Source organism: Phocoena sinus, chromosome 11 (assembly GCF_008692025.1).
Source record: "Phocoena sinus isolate mPhoSin1 chromosome 11, mPhoSin1.pri, whole genome shotgun sequence".
Taxonomy (NCBI): domain Eukaryota; kingdom Metazoa; phylum Chordata; class Mammalia; order Artiodactyla; family Phocoenidae; genus Phocoena; species Phocoena sinus.
Genome location: NC_045773.1, coordinates 2,673,964 through 2,687,198, shown reverse-complemented (window position 1 = coordinate 2,687,198; position 13,235 = coordinate 2,673,964).

Genomic DNA, 13,235 nt, shown 5'->3' with positions numbered 1-13,235 from the left:
ATCTGTAGCCGACCAGGAGGATGTGGGGCGCTGGGAGGGCATTCAACAACCATCAGGGCTGTGCACTGTTCTTACAGGACATAAGCCGAACTTCCCCTCCCCCAGAAGCCAAATCTCTGGGAGAGCAGGTGGGTCTGCAAGGACACAGGCCCCTCACTCTCAGTTTGGATGTCACATCCTGCAGAGGCCCGGTGGCTCTGTATCCTGCGCCTCCGTGTGGGCAGGAGAGAGCGGGCAGGGCAGAGGGCGGCTGCAGGGACTGTCCGCTGGTGCCCAATGGTCAGCACAATAAAGGGGCCTGGTGTGGGCTGTCTTGTCTGTTTCCCACCCTAGAGGGACGCCTGGTAATGGGAGGACTACAGCAGCAGGGGGCCCTGCTGGGGCAGGAACCGAGCAGATGGGAAAGAGTCCAGCTGGGCCCAGGTGCCCCAGGTCAGGGCTTTCCGCAGAGGGGGGCCTCTCCCTAACCGCTTTTGGAAGAATCACATGTGCCGTGAATGTGATGGTTGCGATGGAGGCCACATTGGGGACACTGACAGCCGCTCAGTGCAGCCCGGGAGGCTACAGAGACCAGCAGAGAGAGGACAGCAGACTTGGACGCCGGCCTCCTCCCTGCAATCCCCCACCTCCGCAGGCTGCATGCAGAGGAGGGCGGGGAGCAGGGGAAGGCCGGCCGCACCCTCCCACCATGTCCCGGGCCACAGACCACATCCAACCCGGGAGGGGAAAAAGGGGAGGGGATTTGCAGTGGCCGGAACCCGACTTTCCCTAGCTGAGCCCTCTAAGATCTGCCAGAGGTAGAGACCATGGAACAGCCAGCCAACAGAGCTGGGGGCAGCACGGACAGAAGGAAAAGAACCTTCTGCTTTGTCCCCCCAGGAATGCAGGCTGCTCAGTGAACCGGTGGCAGTGAATTAGGAAGCTGGGCCTTGTGAAGGAAGAGACGGGGGCTTCACGGGGCATCAGGTTGCGGCCCAGCTGCAGGAGCCCCCCATCCACCAAGTCAGGCCCCCACCTGCCACGCAGACTAAGGGGGTCTCCGCCCGCTTGATGACTTTGCCAGCGGCGGCGGCACCAGCCTCACACGTCAGGAGCTCCCCCCTCCCCAGAACCCCCCAGGCTGTACAGATGGGCTCAGGTCTACGCAGACCCAGGAAGCTGCACCCGCAATGACGACCTGGCCCTCGGTCTTGGGGCCCCGTCCAGCTTAGATGGCTGAGCTGGTGAGAGCATAGCGGGGCAGGGGGAGCTGAGAAATAGAAGACTCCCCCAAGTACAAGGAAGGACAAGCACAGGCCAGTCTCATCCAGAGACACAGATGCAAAAATCCTGAACAAAAATGAACAAACCAAATCCAGCCGCCTCTGCAGAGGGAAGGCATCACGTGCAAGCACGGCCCATTCGGGAGCCTGGCCTCACCTGTAGGGCAGGTGGGCCGGGTCACTGGAGACGCAAAAGGCCATTCCATCGTCTCAATGGGCACGGGAAAAAGTGCTTAATGAAGTCAACGTCTTCGCACAGACTGGGGTGGCGAGTAACCTGATAAAGTGTGTAAATATATCAATTCCACTTCTGCAGAAGACTGAAGGCAGGGCTGGACGAGCCCATGCCTAGTGTCCAGTCTCATCTCAACACCGATGGCTCTTCCAGACAACAGCGTCCCTCAGCACCTCCCGGGCCGGACCCATGGCTCTGCTGACTTCGTACAACAGCACTGGGTCCCCACCTGGTGGACTAAATACCCCGTGGGCCGTGCAGAGCCCTTGCCTTGGGGCAGAGCTAGCTGCCCTGGGGCTTTGGGAACAGGCAGCACCGGCCCTGGCGCCACCATGCCAGCCTCCCTGGCCTGCCTTTCCCCTCCCCACGGGAACATCACGGCCACCGTCTTTAAATTGTAGTCATTTATACATAGCACATAATTGTAGTAAAATACACATAACATTGGATTTACCATCTAAACTGTTGTTAAGAGCACAGTTCAGTGGCATCAAGTACATTCACACTGTCTTGCAGCCGTCACCACCATCGTCTCCAGAACTTTCTCATCTTCCCAAACTGAAACTCTGTCCACATTAAACACTAACTCCCCTCCCCCATCCCTGGCCCCCACACACATACACCCGCCCATCCTCCTTTCTGTCTCTATGGATTTGACTGCTCTAGGGGCCTCATATAAGTGGAATCATACACTATTTGTCGTTTTGTGTCTGGCTTATTTCACTGAGCAATGTCCTCAAGGCTCATCCATGTTGCAGCAGGTGTCAGAATTTCTTCCTTTTATGCCCAAATAATATTCCATTATATGTACAGACCACATTTTGTTTATCCATTCATATGAATAAATGAATCAACCCTGGGGTGTCCAAGCCAGTCCACCTTTGGCTAGTGTGAAGACTACTGCTGTGAACATAGATGTGCAGATATCTGTTCAAGACCCCACTCTCTTTTTTTTTTTTTTTTGCGCTACGTGGGCCTCTCACTTTGTGGCCTCTCCCGTTGCGGAGCACAGGCTCCGGACGCGCAGGCTCAGTGGCCATGGCTCACGGGCGCAGCCGCTCTGCGGCACGTGGGATCTTCCCGGACCGGGGCACGAACCCGTGTCCCCTGTATTGGCAGGCGGACTCTCAACCACTGCGCCACCAGGGAAGCCCAAGACCCCACTTTTAATCGTGAAATGGAAATATTTTATGCCTGGACAAAAACATGCACCCACCAAGTGAAAGCATTTCTCTCAGAGTTTGCATTTTTTCCCCACTGTTTTTAGATTTTAAACCCAAGTAAAAGCTCCATGTGGTCACATAGAAAGAACAAAAGTAACTCAAGTTCTGCTTTTCCATCTTTATAATCACTGTGCAGTCACCGATTATTTCCAATCACGGCCTAAACACGAGTAGTTGGCACCACAGGCAGTAGAGCCACCAAATGCACCCTAAGTGGCCTCAGTACTCTGAACCGTCACCAACTTACCCCCCAAACACATGCCTAGAGCTGAATCCACAGGTGCCAGGGCGACTGGATCACGGGGACTTCAATTAAATTCCACATACAACATAATGCTTATGAAAAGATACGTCATCAAAATTCGCACATCTATGTTATTAAAACAACCGTATCCACAGCAATGCTTGAGCACAGTGAAGTATTTTATCCTTGACCTCTTTTTAGACGTTTTGGCACGTGGTGATGATACAAAGCAGACTGCCTTTATTATTGATTCAAATCATGTACCGGCAAGGCCCCCATGTTCGTTGTCAGGGGCATGGGGGGCCGTTCCCCCTGGTCCACACAGCCCCGGGAAGTCGCCAGCTGTGAGAAAGGGTCCCGCTCCCCAGGCCTTGCCCTGGGGCCACCACGCGGACGCTGCGGCTGGAGCCTTTGTCTTGTTTGCTGGGCCCACCCGGTGGGCATCAGATCAACAGGGTCCTCGCCCTGACTGTGTCCCACCTGGAGCGACCAGCAGGCCTCTGATCTGCGTAGTGGCAGGGCTGGCCCGGGGGGAATCTCTGAGGATGCGGACATTTCCGGCTCTGCCCTGTTACCCCAGAAAGATACTTGTCAGGCTCTCTCTGGCTCTCGTTTTCCCAGCCCAGATGGCCGCGAGCCCACCGCTGCAGAGACGTGACCCAGCAGCCAAGCCCCGTACCAGCAGGGATGCCGCGCCCAGCAGGCAGCCTGGATCAACCCATGCCTGCTCTGCCAGACTGATGACCCTAATCCCACGTGCAGACGGGGGCCGGCCAGAATCCCTCCTACGCACAAGAGGCCTTTGTTCTGCTGCCCTTGCCCCTGGCCCCCCATCTCAGCCTTCCCTGAGGCCAGGGAGGAAGGAGGTTTCCTGCCTAGCATCTACCACCGCCAGGCCCTGTGCAGGCCAGCCCTTGTGTTGCAGCTGCGGAAAATGCTAGAAAGGTCAAACGTGGGCTTTGGTGTCACACCCAAGGGGGCCACTCCTGATGGCCACATACCAGCTACACGAGTCTGAGCCCCACTTCCCGGACAAAGAGATGTTCTAACTCCCGAAGCAGATCTTAGGGCAGTGGGAGTCCCCGTTGTCCCCTGCCCCTTGCTGTGTTCCCCACCCCCCAGCCTGCCTGGACCCCGGGCCCTGGCGTCTGTGGAGCCCTGTGTCTGGGCCCTGGTGTCACCGTGGCCCTGGTCACGCTGAGCAAGCAGGCTCTCCCTCTCTCTCTGCATTCTTACCCGGTGTAACACCTACAGGTGTATAACCCAGTGGGCCGCAAATAGTTTCCTCTCTGGATCCTTTACTAGGGTTGCCAGATTCAGTACATAAATAAAAATACAGAATGCCCAGTTCAATTTGAATTTCAGATAAATGACAAGCAATTTTTTTAGTATAAGTGTGTCTCAAATATTGGACATACTTGCATTTTATCTGGCAACCCTCTCCTTTACACTCTTAACAATTATTGAAAACCTCAAAGAGCTTATGTTTATGGGATTATAAACATTGATATTTACTGTATTAGAAACTAAAATGGAAAAATTGCTAAAATATTTATTTTTAAAAAACAAGAAATAACGTATTTTTATGAAAAAGAGCTCCATTTTGGGCTTCCCTGGTGGTGCAGTGGTTGGGGGTCCACCTGCCAACGCAGGGGACTTGGGTTCGTGCCCCGGTCCGGGAAAATCCCACATGCTGCGGAGCGGCTGGGCCCGTGAGCCATGGCCGCTGAGCCTGCGCGTCCAGAGCCTGTGCTCCGCAAGGGGAGAGGCCACAGCAATGAGAGGCCCGCATATCGCAAAAAAAAAAAAAAAAAAAAAGAGCTCCATTTTGCAAAACAAAAGAAATTAATAAGAAAAGTGGCATTGTTTTGCACTTTTGCAAATCTCTTTAATGTTTGGCTTAATTGAAGATAGCTGGATTCTGCATTCAGTTTACTGTGACATGTGATTCTGGTTGGACGTCGTGAGGAATACCTGACCTCACAGAGATAATGTAGTCAGCAAAGGAAGGAGTATTCTAATAGCCTTTTCAGATTGCTGTGAATAATTGTCTTTGCTTTCACACCAAAACTCAACAAATGGTAATTTCTTAAACTTCACTTGCTACATGGAATCTGAAAACATATGAATGAACTTTTCATACTTGGTTACACAAAAATCCATTTGTCTACCTTGCACTTTGAATGGGTCTTTTATTTACACAAGATTTTGTATTAATAACAACCTGCGTTAGTCATTTGAGAAATACAGGTTTCCTGGTCTTCCTAATGTTTACACATTTCATTAACTAGCTACTAAACTTCACATTTGTTGATAACACTGCCTATCTCATCAGAAAAACCTTAAAGTTTTGGCTTCTAGTGCACATGGAAGTTTTCCCATATTCTAAGTTTCTAGCTCAAATTTTATCACTGGCAACAATTACTGTCAGCTGCTTCCCTTGAAGTGACAGCTCACTTCACTTTCAAGAATATGTCTGTCAGATGCCCAAGTCTGAATAACCCGTGCTTTTCTTTCAGTTTTCCTTTCCATAAAAAGGCAAGTGGTTGAGCTAGCAACTCAAATAGTCATACACGTGCTTTTTCCTGAGACAGCCATCATACTTGGGGATGCTTTCTGTGTGCTTCCCATGTCTTCACACAGAATAGGAAAAAGACGCGTGCTCAAGAGCAATACAGTTACGTCCTCGCTTTAGCAAGGACATAGCGCAAGGGCACGGTGGTGAAGAGTCCAAAGACCACTACTGCAGCTGTGCTGTGGCCCTGATCCATGCTGGACCCGCCATCTTTTGCATCATCAGTTGCAAGTGTCAGCAAGAGAAAAGGGCAAATCATATCTTAGGATTATTAGGAAGGTGGTTTTGACCTTGCGGATCTTCTAAGAGAGTCGTGGGGATGGCCAGGGCTGTGCGGACCACACTTTGAGAACCTCTGCGTTAGCATGGACTCTTAGCCCCTCCACCAGTGCCTAGCACTTAGGCAGTGCTCCCTAACATACCACAGAGGATGTCTCCTTAAGGCTGATGTCTCCTTAAGACGCAGGATTGACCATCACGGCTTCTCCTCACTGCCCAGAGGGACCCATGGCCACGACTCTGCTGCACAGACATTCAGACATTTTTCTATGGGTTTCCATACATGTATAACACACCCCCCTAGGAAATAAGTAATATTAATTCAACACATACTTCCTGAGCACTGACTCTGTGCCCGTCACTGCTCCAGGCACTGGGGACACAGCAATCGACAAGTCAGATTCTCCGCTCTTATGGAGCTGACGGCTTAGTGGAAGAGACCACTGGACAAGACAGTGTGTCCGACGGTGACTCAGGCAGCAGGAGAAATGCAGGGAGAGCTGGCACCTGCTGGAGGGTGAATATTTAGCAGGGAGTCAGGCTCCTCTGAGAAGGTAACATGTAAGCAAAAAACCAAATAAAATGATGGAGTAAGCTGCATGCATACTTAGGGAAAGAAGGCACGTGCAAAGGCCCTGAGGCGGTAATATGCCGGCTTCCTGTATTAGCCAACAGTACACGGGGTTCATTCAACACCCCTGAGATATTTACAAAGTAGACTGCCAGGCACTGTTCTAGACCCTCATGGAGCCAGACACAGAGAGAGGAGAGAGACAGTAAAAAAGAATAAATGAACAAATAAATAGGTAACATGTCTGAAAGTGGTAGGTAAAAAAAAATCCATCAGGGAAGGACAAGGACAGACTGGTTGCTGTTTTTAAAACAGAAGCTAGGGACGGCCTCCCCGAGGACATGACATGAGGAAGAAGAGGAGAGCCTTGCTGGCTTCATTCCCATTTCACAGACAGGGAAACTGACCTTCCAGAGGCACAGCCACCCAAGGGCACGCAGCTGTACAAGAAGGAGGCAGGAGGGGTCCCAGGGGTCCCAGAGCAGAGCCCCCTCTTGCTGCCTCAAGCCAGCGGGGCCCAGAGCTCAGGGTGGGGCTGCAGGGGGGCTGGGCAGCTCTCACTAACAGGCTCACGCTGCCCCAATCACTTCACGAGCACCCAGTGAGAAAGCGCTATTATTACCCACATTTTATAGACAAGGAAACTGAGGCTCAGAGAAGACATCTCACACTTGGGGCTACAGGCACACTGACTAAAACCATGATTTTTTTTTTTTTACAATTTTCAATACAAAACACTTCATTATTTAATACTGATGTATTCCTATATGCCATTCCAGGTCCGGCCACAGTGTAACAGGGGCCAGCACTTTGGGCCTTGTTACGGCCAAATAACATTCCGCTGTGTGGATAGATCACGTTTACTGTACGTGTTCATCCATGGATGGACATTTGAGCTGTTGCCACTTTGGGGCACACATTTATTTGCACGAAACTGTAAAGCATAGTGCCCGTCTACACCCACGTGAAGGCAGAATACTTTCCCACATTGTCATAAATAAAATAGTCCGGGGCTGAGGATTCAAAGTGAGAAATTTCACACCACAATGGACAAAGCACTTTGCTATTCTTTAGGATTTGCTCCATGACCTTTTACTACCTCAAATTTCCAGCAGAAGTAGAGAGCACGGTATAACAACCACGGCAGGTGCCCACCGCGAGGCTCCCTGAGTTTCCGACCCCAGGACGAGTCTGCCCTCACCCCGAGACCACCACAGCCCAGGGTCCTGAGGGGCTGTCAGGAAGGGGTGCTGGCACCGGGTCTGCTAGGGGATCATCCAACTGGTGGCCACCCAGGTGTCCCTGGTCACACTGCCAGCTTCCCCCCATTGAAGATTTTGGCCTGGGCTCAGGCTGCGTTATCTCTGGGTGGATACCTTCCCTGTGGAGCCGTCTGGGCAGGATGGAATGCTCAGAGGGCGGGGCCTCCCTGAGGGGGCCCCAGCACTGGCCCCACCTGGGCAGCTGGCCACGGTCCCCTGCCTCATCTTTCCCTGCCCCTGACCTCGTAATCCCCTCCATCCATCCAAGGACAGCCTGGCTGGAGCTGGAGTTGGGGAAACAGAGGCCCAGAAGGGTCAGAGAAATCTCCCCACATCTCTGCAAAGGGGGCACACGCCTCAGAGAGCTCCTCCCTGGGGTGCCGCGGAGGGAGGGCCGCCCTGTCTCAGCCTGGCGCTGCCCGGGGTGGGGAGGGGAGCTGGGGGTCTGCAGGAGGGAGCCAGCCTCAGCCTGAGCCTGTGGGTATCTGCGGGGGCAGCCAGGCATCCCTTTGGTCACACACGGTGACCACCGTGGTCTCACTCTGGGGCCTCACTTCCCTCTGGCGGTGCTTAAGTCTTCACAGGGTTTTCTAAACAGTCCAGCCCTGGTGCAGGACCCCAGGCAGGACCCCAGCACACTGGGGTCAGGGCGTCAGAGAAAGGTCACCCCTAGCCCACCCCAAGGCCTGGAGTCATGGGTGAGGTGGGAAAGACACTCAAGGTCAAGTTCAGTGGGGGCACTGTGATCCAGCTTCCCCACCAAGGAGGCTGCCCTTCCAAGACCAGCCTTGGGGAAGGGAAGCACCAGCTCTGAGGACGACCAGGGCGGCTGTGTCTAGAGATGCTAGGACACCGGGGCATGGGAAGCCGTGCCCCCCACCAAGCCTGAGCACACCTGCTGTGTCTGCTGAAGGGCCACCTTCTTGCAACACACTCAAAGGCATTCTGAGATCTACAGCTGCTCTGCGGGGCCACACAGGCTGGGTCCGCTGGGTCCTGCCAGCCCACCCAGGGATGGAGATCTGACCCCAGGAGTCCTGGCCCCAGGCCTGGAAGCCTGGTCCCGGCTCCCTGGCTCCGCACCCCATCTGCCAAGCCCTGCTAGACGTCCTCCCCTGACTCTCAGCAGCTCCCCTTCCCCGCCTCCCCAGGCCACGTGTCCAGCCGCCACAGGGAGCTCCCCGAGTCAGCCCTGTTCCAAGCATCCTTTGGGGAGATATTTGCTCACAGCCTGCAGGCTTCCCCGGCTCCCCTTTCCAGCCCTCAGTAGGGAGCACCGCTGTTTGCTCTAGACCCTGGCCAGAAGCCCCTGGCGCTGAACCTGGCGGGCAGTGCCCACTCTCCGTCCCAGGCCCAAGAGAGCTTGGCAGACCCCTACCCTCCCGTTCCTGGGATGGACCCAAGTTCCCACGGGCAGAGAATCTGTCTCTGGGTGGGCGTCGTCCGGGAGAGGCAGCCGAGGGCTGGCCTGGAGGTTCCCAGGGCCATGGGAACCAGAGCCGGTGCCCACACTACCCACACCTGCAACCTCAGCTCCCCGGACAGAGAAGGGGGATGGCGGTGGCCAGAGGCACAGAGCGCCAAGTGCTCGCGGGCTGTTGGTACACACGAGGGCCAAGTTGCACACGTTGGGGGCATTACTTCCCCGCTTTGTGGAAGAGGAGTGGGGACTCAGAGAGGAGAAGGGCACTGGCCAAGGTCACACGGCCGGGAAGCAGCCCAGGCAGGATTAGCACCAGGGCCCTGTCTCCTCAACGCTCCTCAGGCCGGCCTCTCCCTGCCTGGGGCCCGGGCCTTCCTGACCAGGGAGGGAGGGGACAGCAGCCTCTCTCCCATCAGCAGGTCGGGCTGTGGGCCCTGTCTGACCATGACCCTGGGGCCTGAGTGCCCACTTAGTAGCTCTCTCCCTGCTGGGTCATGTTCATCAGGTCCTATAACTGGGCTCCTGCCTCCATTTTCCTGCTGTCCCAAAGGCTGGGCCCTGCTGCCCCTGCTGGTTCCAGCAGGCAGTAACAAGAACCCACCTGGGCCCAGCCCGTCCCCAGGATCCACCTGGCCCGGGACAAGCTCCCCAGGCCAATGTTATAAATCTCCCCCCAGCTTCCCGAGGGCCCCTGTCCCATTCTGGGCAACGTAGTCCTTCCACAGCCCAGGAGCTGCCGCTCAGCCCAGGCCCAGATGGGTCAGGGTGGGAGGAGGGGTGGTGAAGGAGGGCAGGCAGGGACTCTGGGGGAGGTGCCCCCACCCCTGGAGGCGCACCTGGGCATCTTCTTCCCTAAAAGGGCAACGGCCATTTCTGCCTCTCACATGCCATCAGGAGGTGGCTCCCGGGGCCCCGCCCCGCCCGCTGCTCCCCCGTCCGCCGTCCCCCAGGCCTGGAGTGGGAAGGGCACGCGGAGACCCACAGCTCCATCCCCTAGTTTTCAGGTGGAAGCAGAGAATGGAGGGCCAGAGAGCACCAGGCCTACCGCTGGCCACCCAGGGCACGACGTGGTCAGCCAGGGGCTGTCCCAGGCCAAGGAGCCGGGGAAGCCAAGGGGCAGGGGGGCCACCGGGGGCTGATGACTGCCGTCTCCTCCAAACAACAGCGCGGGACGGCGGCCAGGCGGGTGGGGACAGCTTGTTCTCACAGCCAGGCCCAAGGGATGTGACTGACCACATCTCAGCTATGCTGGACCTCACATCTGCTCGGCAGCGGCCCTGTCCCCACCACAGCCTCAGTTTTTAATTCTGCACAAAGGGGGCTGGGACATGGCAATATCCAGGGCCATAAGTCCACCGTTTCTACGGCCAAAGGAGCTGTCCCCTGCCTCTCGGGGCAGCTCCCAGGCTAAAAGAAGGAAGAAGGAAGACAGAAGGGGAAGGAGAGCAGGAGGGGGGAAGGGGCTTCCACCTACCCCGTGTCTATTGGCTCACAGCTTCCCTACGCACTGGGTCCACTGAGGCTCGAGGCCAGACAGACCTGCTTCACCGTAGCAGTAGAACCCACAAGAACGATGACTTGCAATCATAATGATCATGGCAACGCGATTCTGGAGTTTTCATCCTGTGCCAGGCAGTATTCTAAGTGCTTTGCGTGGGCCGACAGCAAGGCTGAGAGGTAGGCACTGATGTTATCCCCATTTTACGGATGAAATTGAGACCGAGGACATTAAGTCACTCACCCAAGGTCAGAGGAAAGTGCCAACCAGCACCATCCACTTTACCCCTGTGGATGGAGAGGGTGAAGCTTCGCTCCTCCCATGCCCGCCAGCGTCTCACCCCGAGCCCCCCAGCTTGGCTGCCAGCAGCTCCTTGGAAGCTCCAGGTGGAAAAACAATTGTGGTGTTGGCCCGGGGCTGCCGGAGGGGCCCAGGGCTCCCTCCTCCATGTCCCACAGATGCCAAGCTGCCCTGACGGAGAGACCTGGGAAGGGCCTGGGCAGGGGCTGGGGATGGGCAAGTGATGGGGCACTTGCTCAGGATTCAGAGGGGGGGTTGGGCTCCCCCCGCAGACGTGGGATAGGGAGGTGGTCTCTAGGCTTGCCTGGCAAAGACTGCTCCTGGCCTGTCCACACGCCCAGCCTGCAGGGCGCAGACCACCCTGACGGGCACCAGCCAGTCCCCCTCGCCACCGGAACACAGGTGGAGTGCTTATGGAGCACCTACTGCATGCCAGCTGGCCCTGTTCTGGGGATGGTGCTGGGGGCCAGACCCCATCCCTGAGCACTTACTGTCCGGCAGGGAGCACAGGGAGTGGAAGCAGAAAGGGCCCGACTGCTTCCCACACCCTGCGAAGTTCCATCTGATAAGATAAAACGTAAGGAAACTGAGGCTCCACACAGTGAAGCGACTTGCCACCACGCCCTGTGCCAGCCCGTGCGCCGAGCACCCTCTAGGTGCCAGGGTGCTCCCATGCCCACCTGACCCCCCCGACGACCCGGCAGGTGGGTGTCAGCTTTCCGTCTCTTGAGAAGTGGCAACTGTGGCTCCGAAGCAGGGAGCGCTTGCCTGGAGTCATCTAGCTGGAAAAGGCCACGCCAAGACGCCACCCCAGATGGTCCGACACCAGAGCCCCCAGCCTTCCCCAAACCTTTCCCGGAAACTCCCGGCATTTCGAGTCGTGAGCTCTCCTGAGCCGGGCAGAGTGGGGTCAGGGCGCTGGCCTCTGGGAAGACCCTCCTGTGCAGGGGACAGCTGGGGGCTGGACCTCGGCCAACACCATCCTTTCACAATGATACATTATTTATCTAGCTTAAGCCACACACACATGTGCCCTCTCCAGATAATTTTGGTCTATCCTTTTAAGCAACAACACAGTTATACTTAACCATTCAAGAGGAAGTGAAGCCCACACAATGTCTCCTCTGTGCTCCTAAAGAAAAACAACCACGCCGACCATGTTCAGGCCACAGCACAGCAGAGCAAGAAACTAGGTGCTTGTGGAGAGAGGGATGGTTACTCACGCCTACACAAAAGGCCCCAAACTGATACTTTGTTGATGCTGTTCTTGTGTCTGCTTTTAATGGTTGTTCTGTTTCCTCTCTTATTGTTGGACTCTTACTTCTAGAAGCACCTAGGGTTTGCTTGGAAGGCGGCTAACAAGCCTGATGCACCTTGCTGGTCAATGACTGGACAATCAAAGACTCTTAACGACAAAGGGAATTCACCACGAGAACAAATGCCACCAAGTCCTGCTCGAGCTCCGGATGCTCTGGGGACTCCAGGACTGAACTCGGGGACGTGACACTGCAAGGCTGCCATCCTGGACAACAGTTCTGTGCCAAGTAGAGCAAGGTTCCACTTCCTTGAGACACTTTACTGCCACCTGCTGGAAAACTGTCCTGATAAATACACACATCTACCCTGATTACTGTGCGAACAGGACACTTCAGAGTTGTGCAGTGCGCAACTTGCACAGCTGTCCATGGCAGCCCTAGCTTGACGCCACCAGGATTCCCTCTTTCTCCATCATGTTTTATCTTTTTCTCCCTCCATTTCACTCTCTTGTACCTTAGACAGGCTTTATCTTTGTGATTGAAGTAGGGCTTCTCTGTAACTCATTAGACAAGGTCCCTTCCCTTCCTGCCCCCAAATTTAAAAATCTAGGTAAAGACTCTGGCCCAGCTTGAGTCACACTGCATCACTGAACCATCCCCACGGTTAGGGGAAGGGGACGGGTATCAGTCAGGACCGTCAAGGTTGTGCTGTGCAACACGCCGTGTAAACCCTCAGTTCATTTCTCGCTCACACTGAATGTCTGCCCCCATCTGCCTGGGGGCTCTGCTCACCAGGGGCTTTCAGAAACCCAGACTAACAGGTGCCACGGCTCAGAATGTGCTCCCGCCACTGCTGCAGCCAAGGGGAGGCACTCGGAGAATCGCCCACTGGCTGGGGAAGCTTCCCCCCCGGGAGACACACAAGCCACTGAGCTCACAGCTCTTGAAGCAAGTCCGTGGACACATCCAAGTTCCGAGGGCGGGGAGGTGCAGCCCTCTAGGATGATTGACCTTGAATCACATTCTACTCTTGGGGCAGCAGGGGCTGGGCTGAGGGGGGGCAGGGGACCGTGCCTGTTACAGGCTGGGACTGAGGGGTGGGAGTTC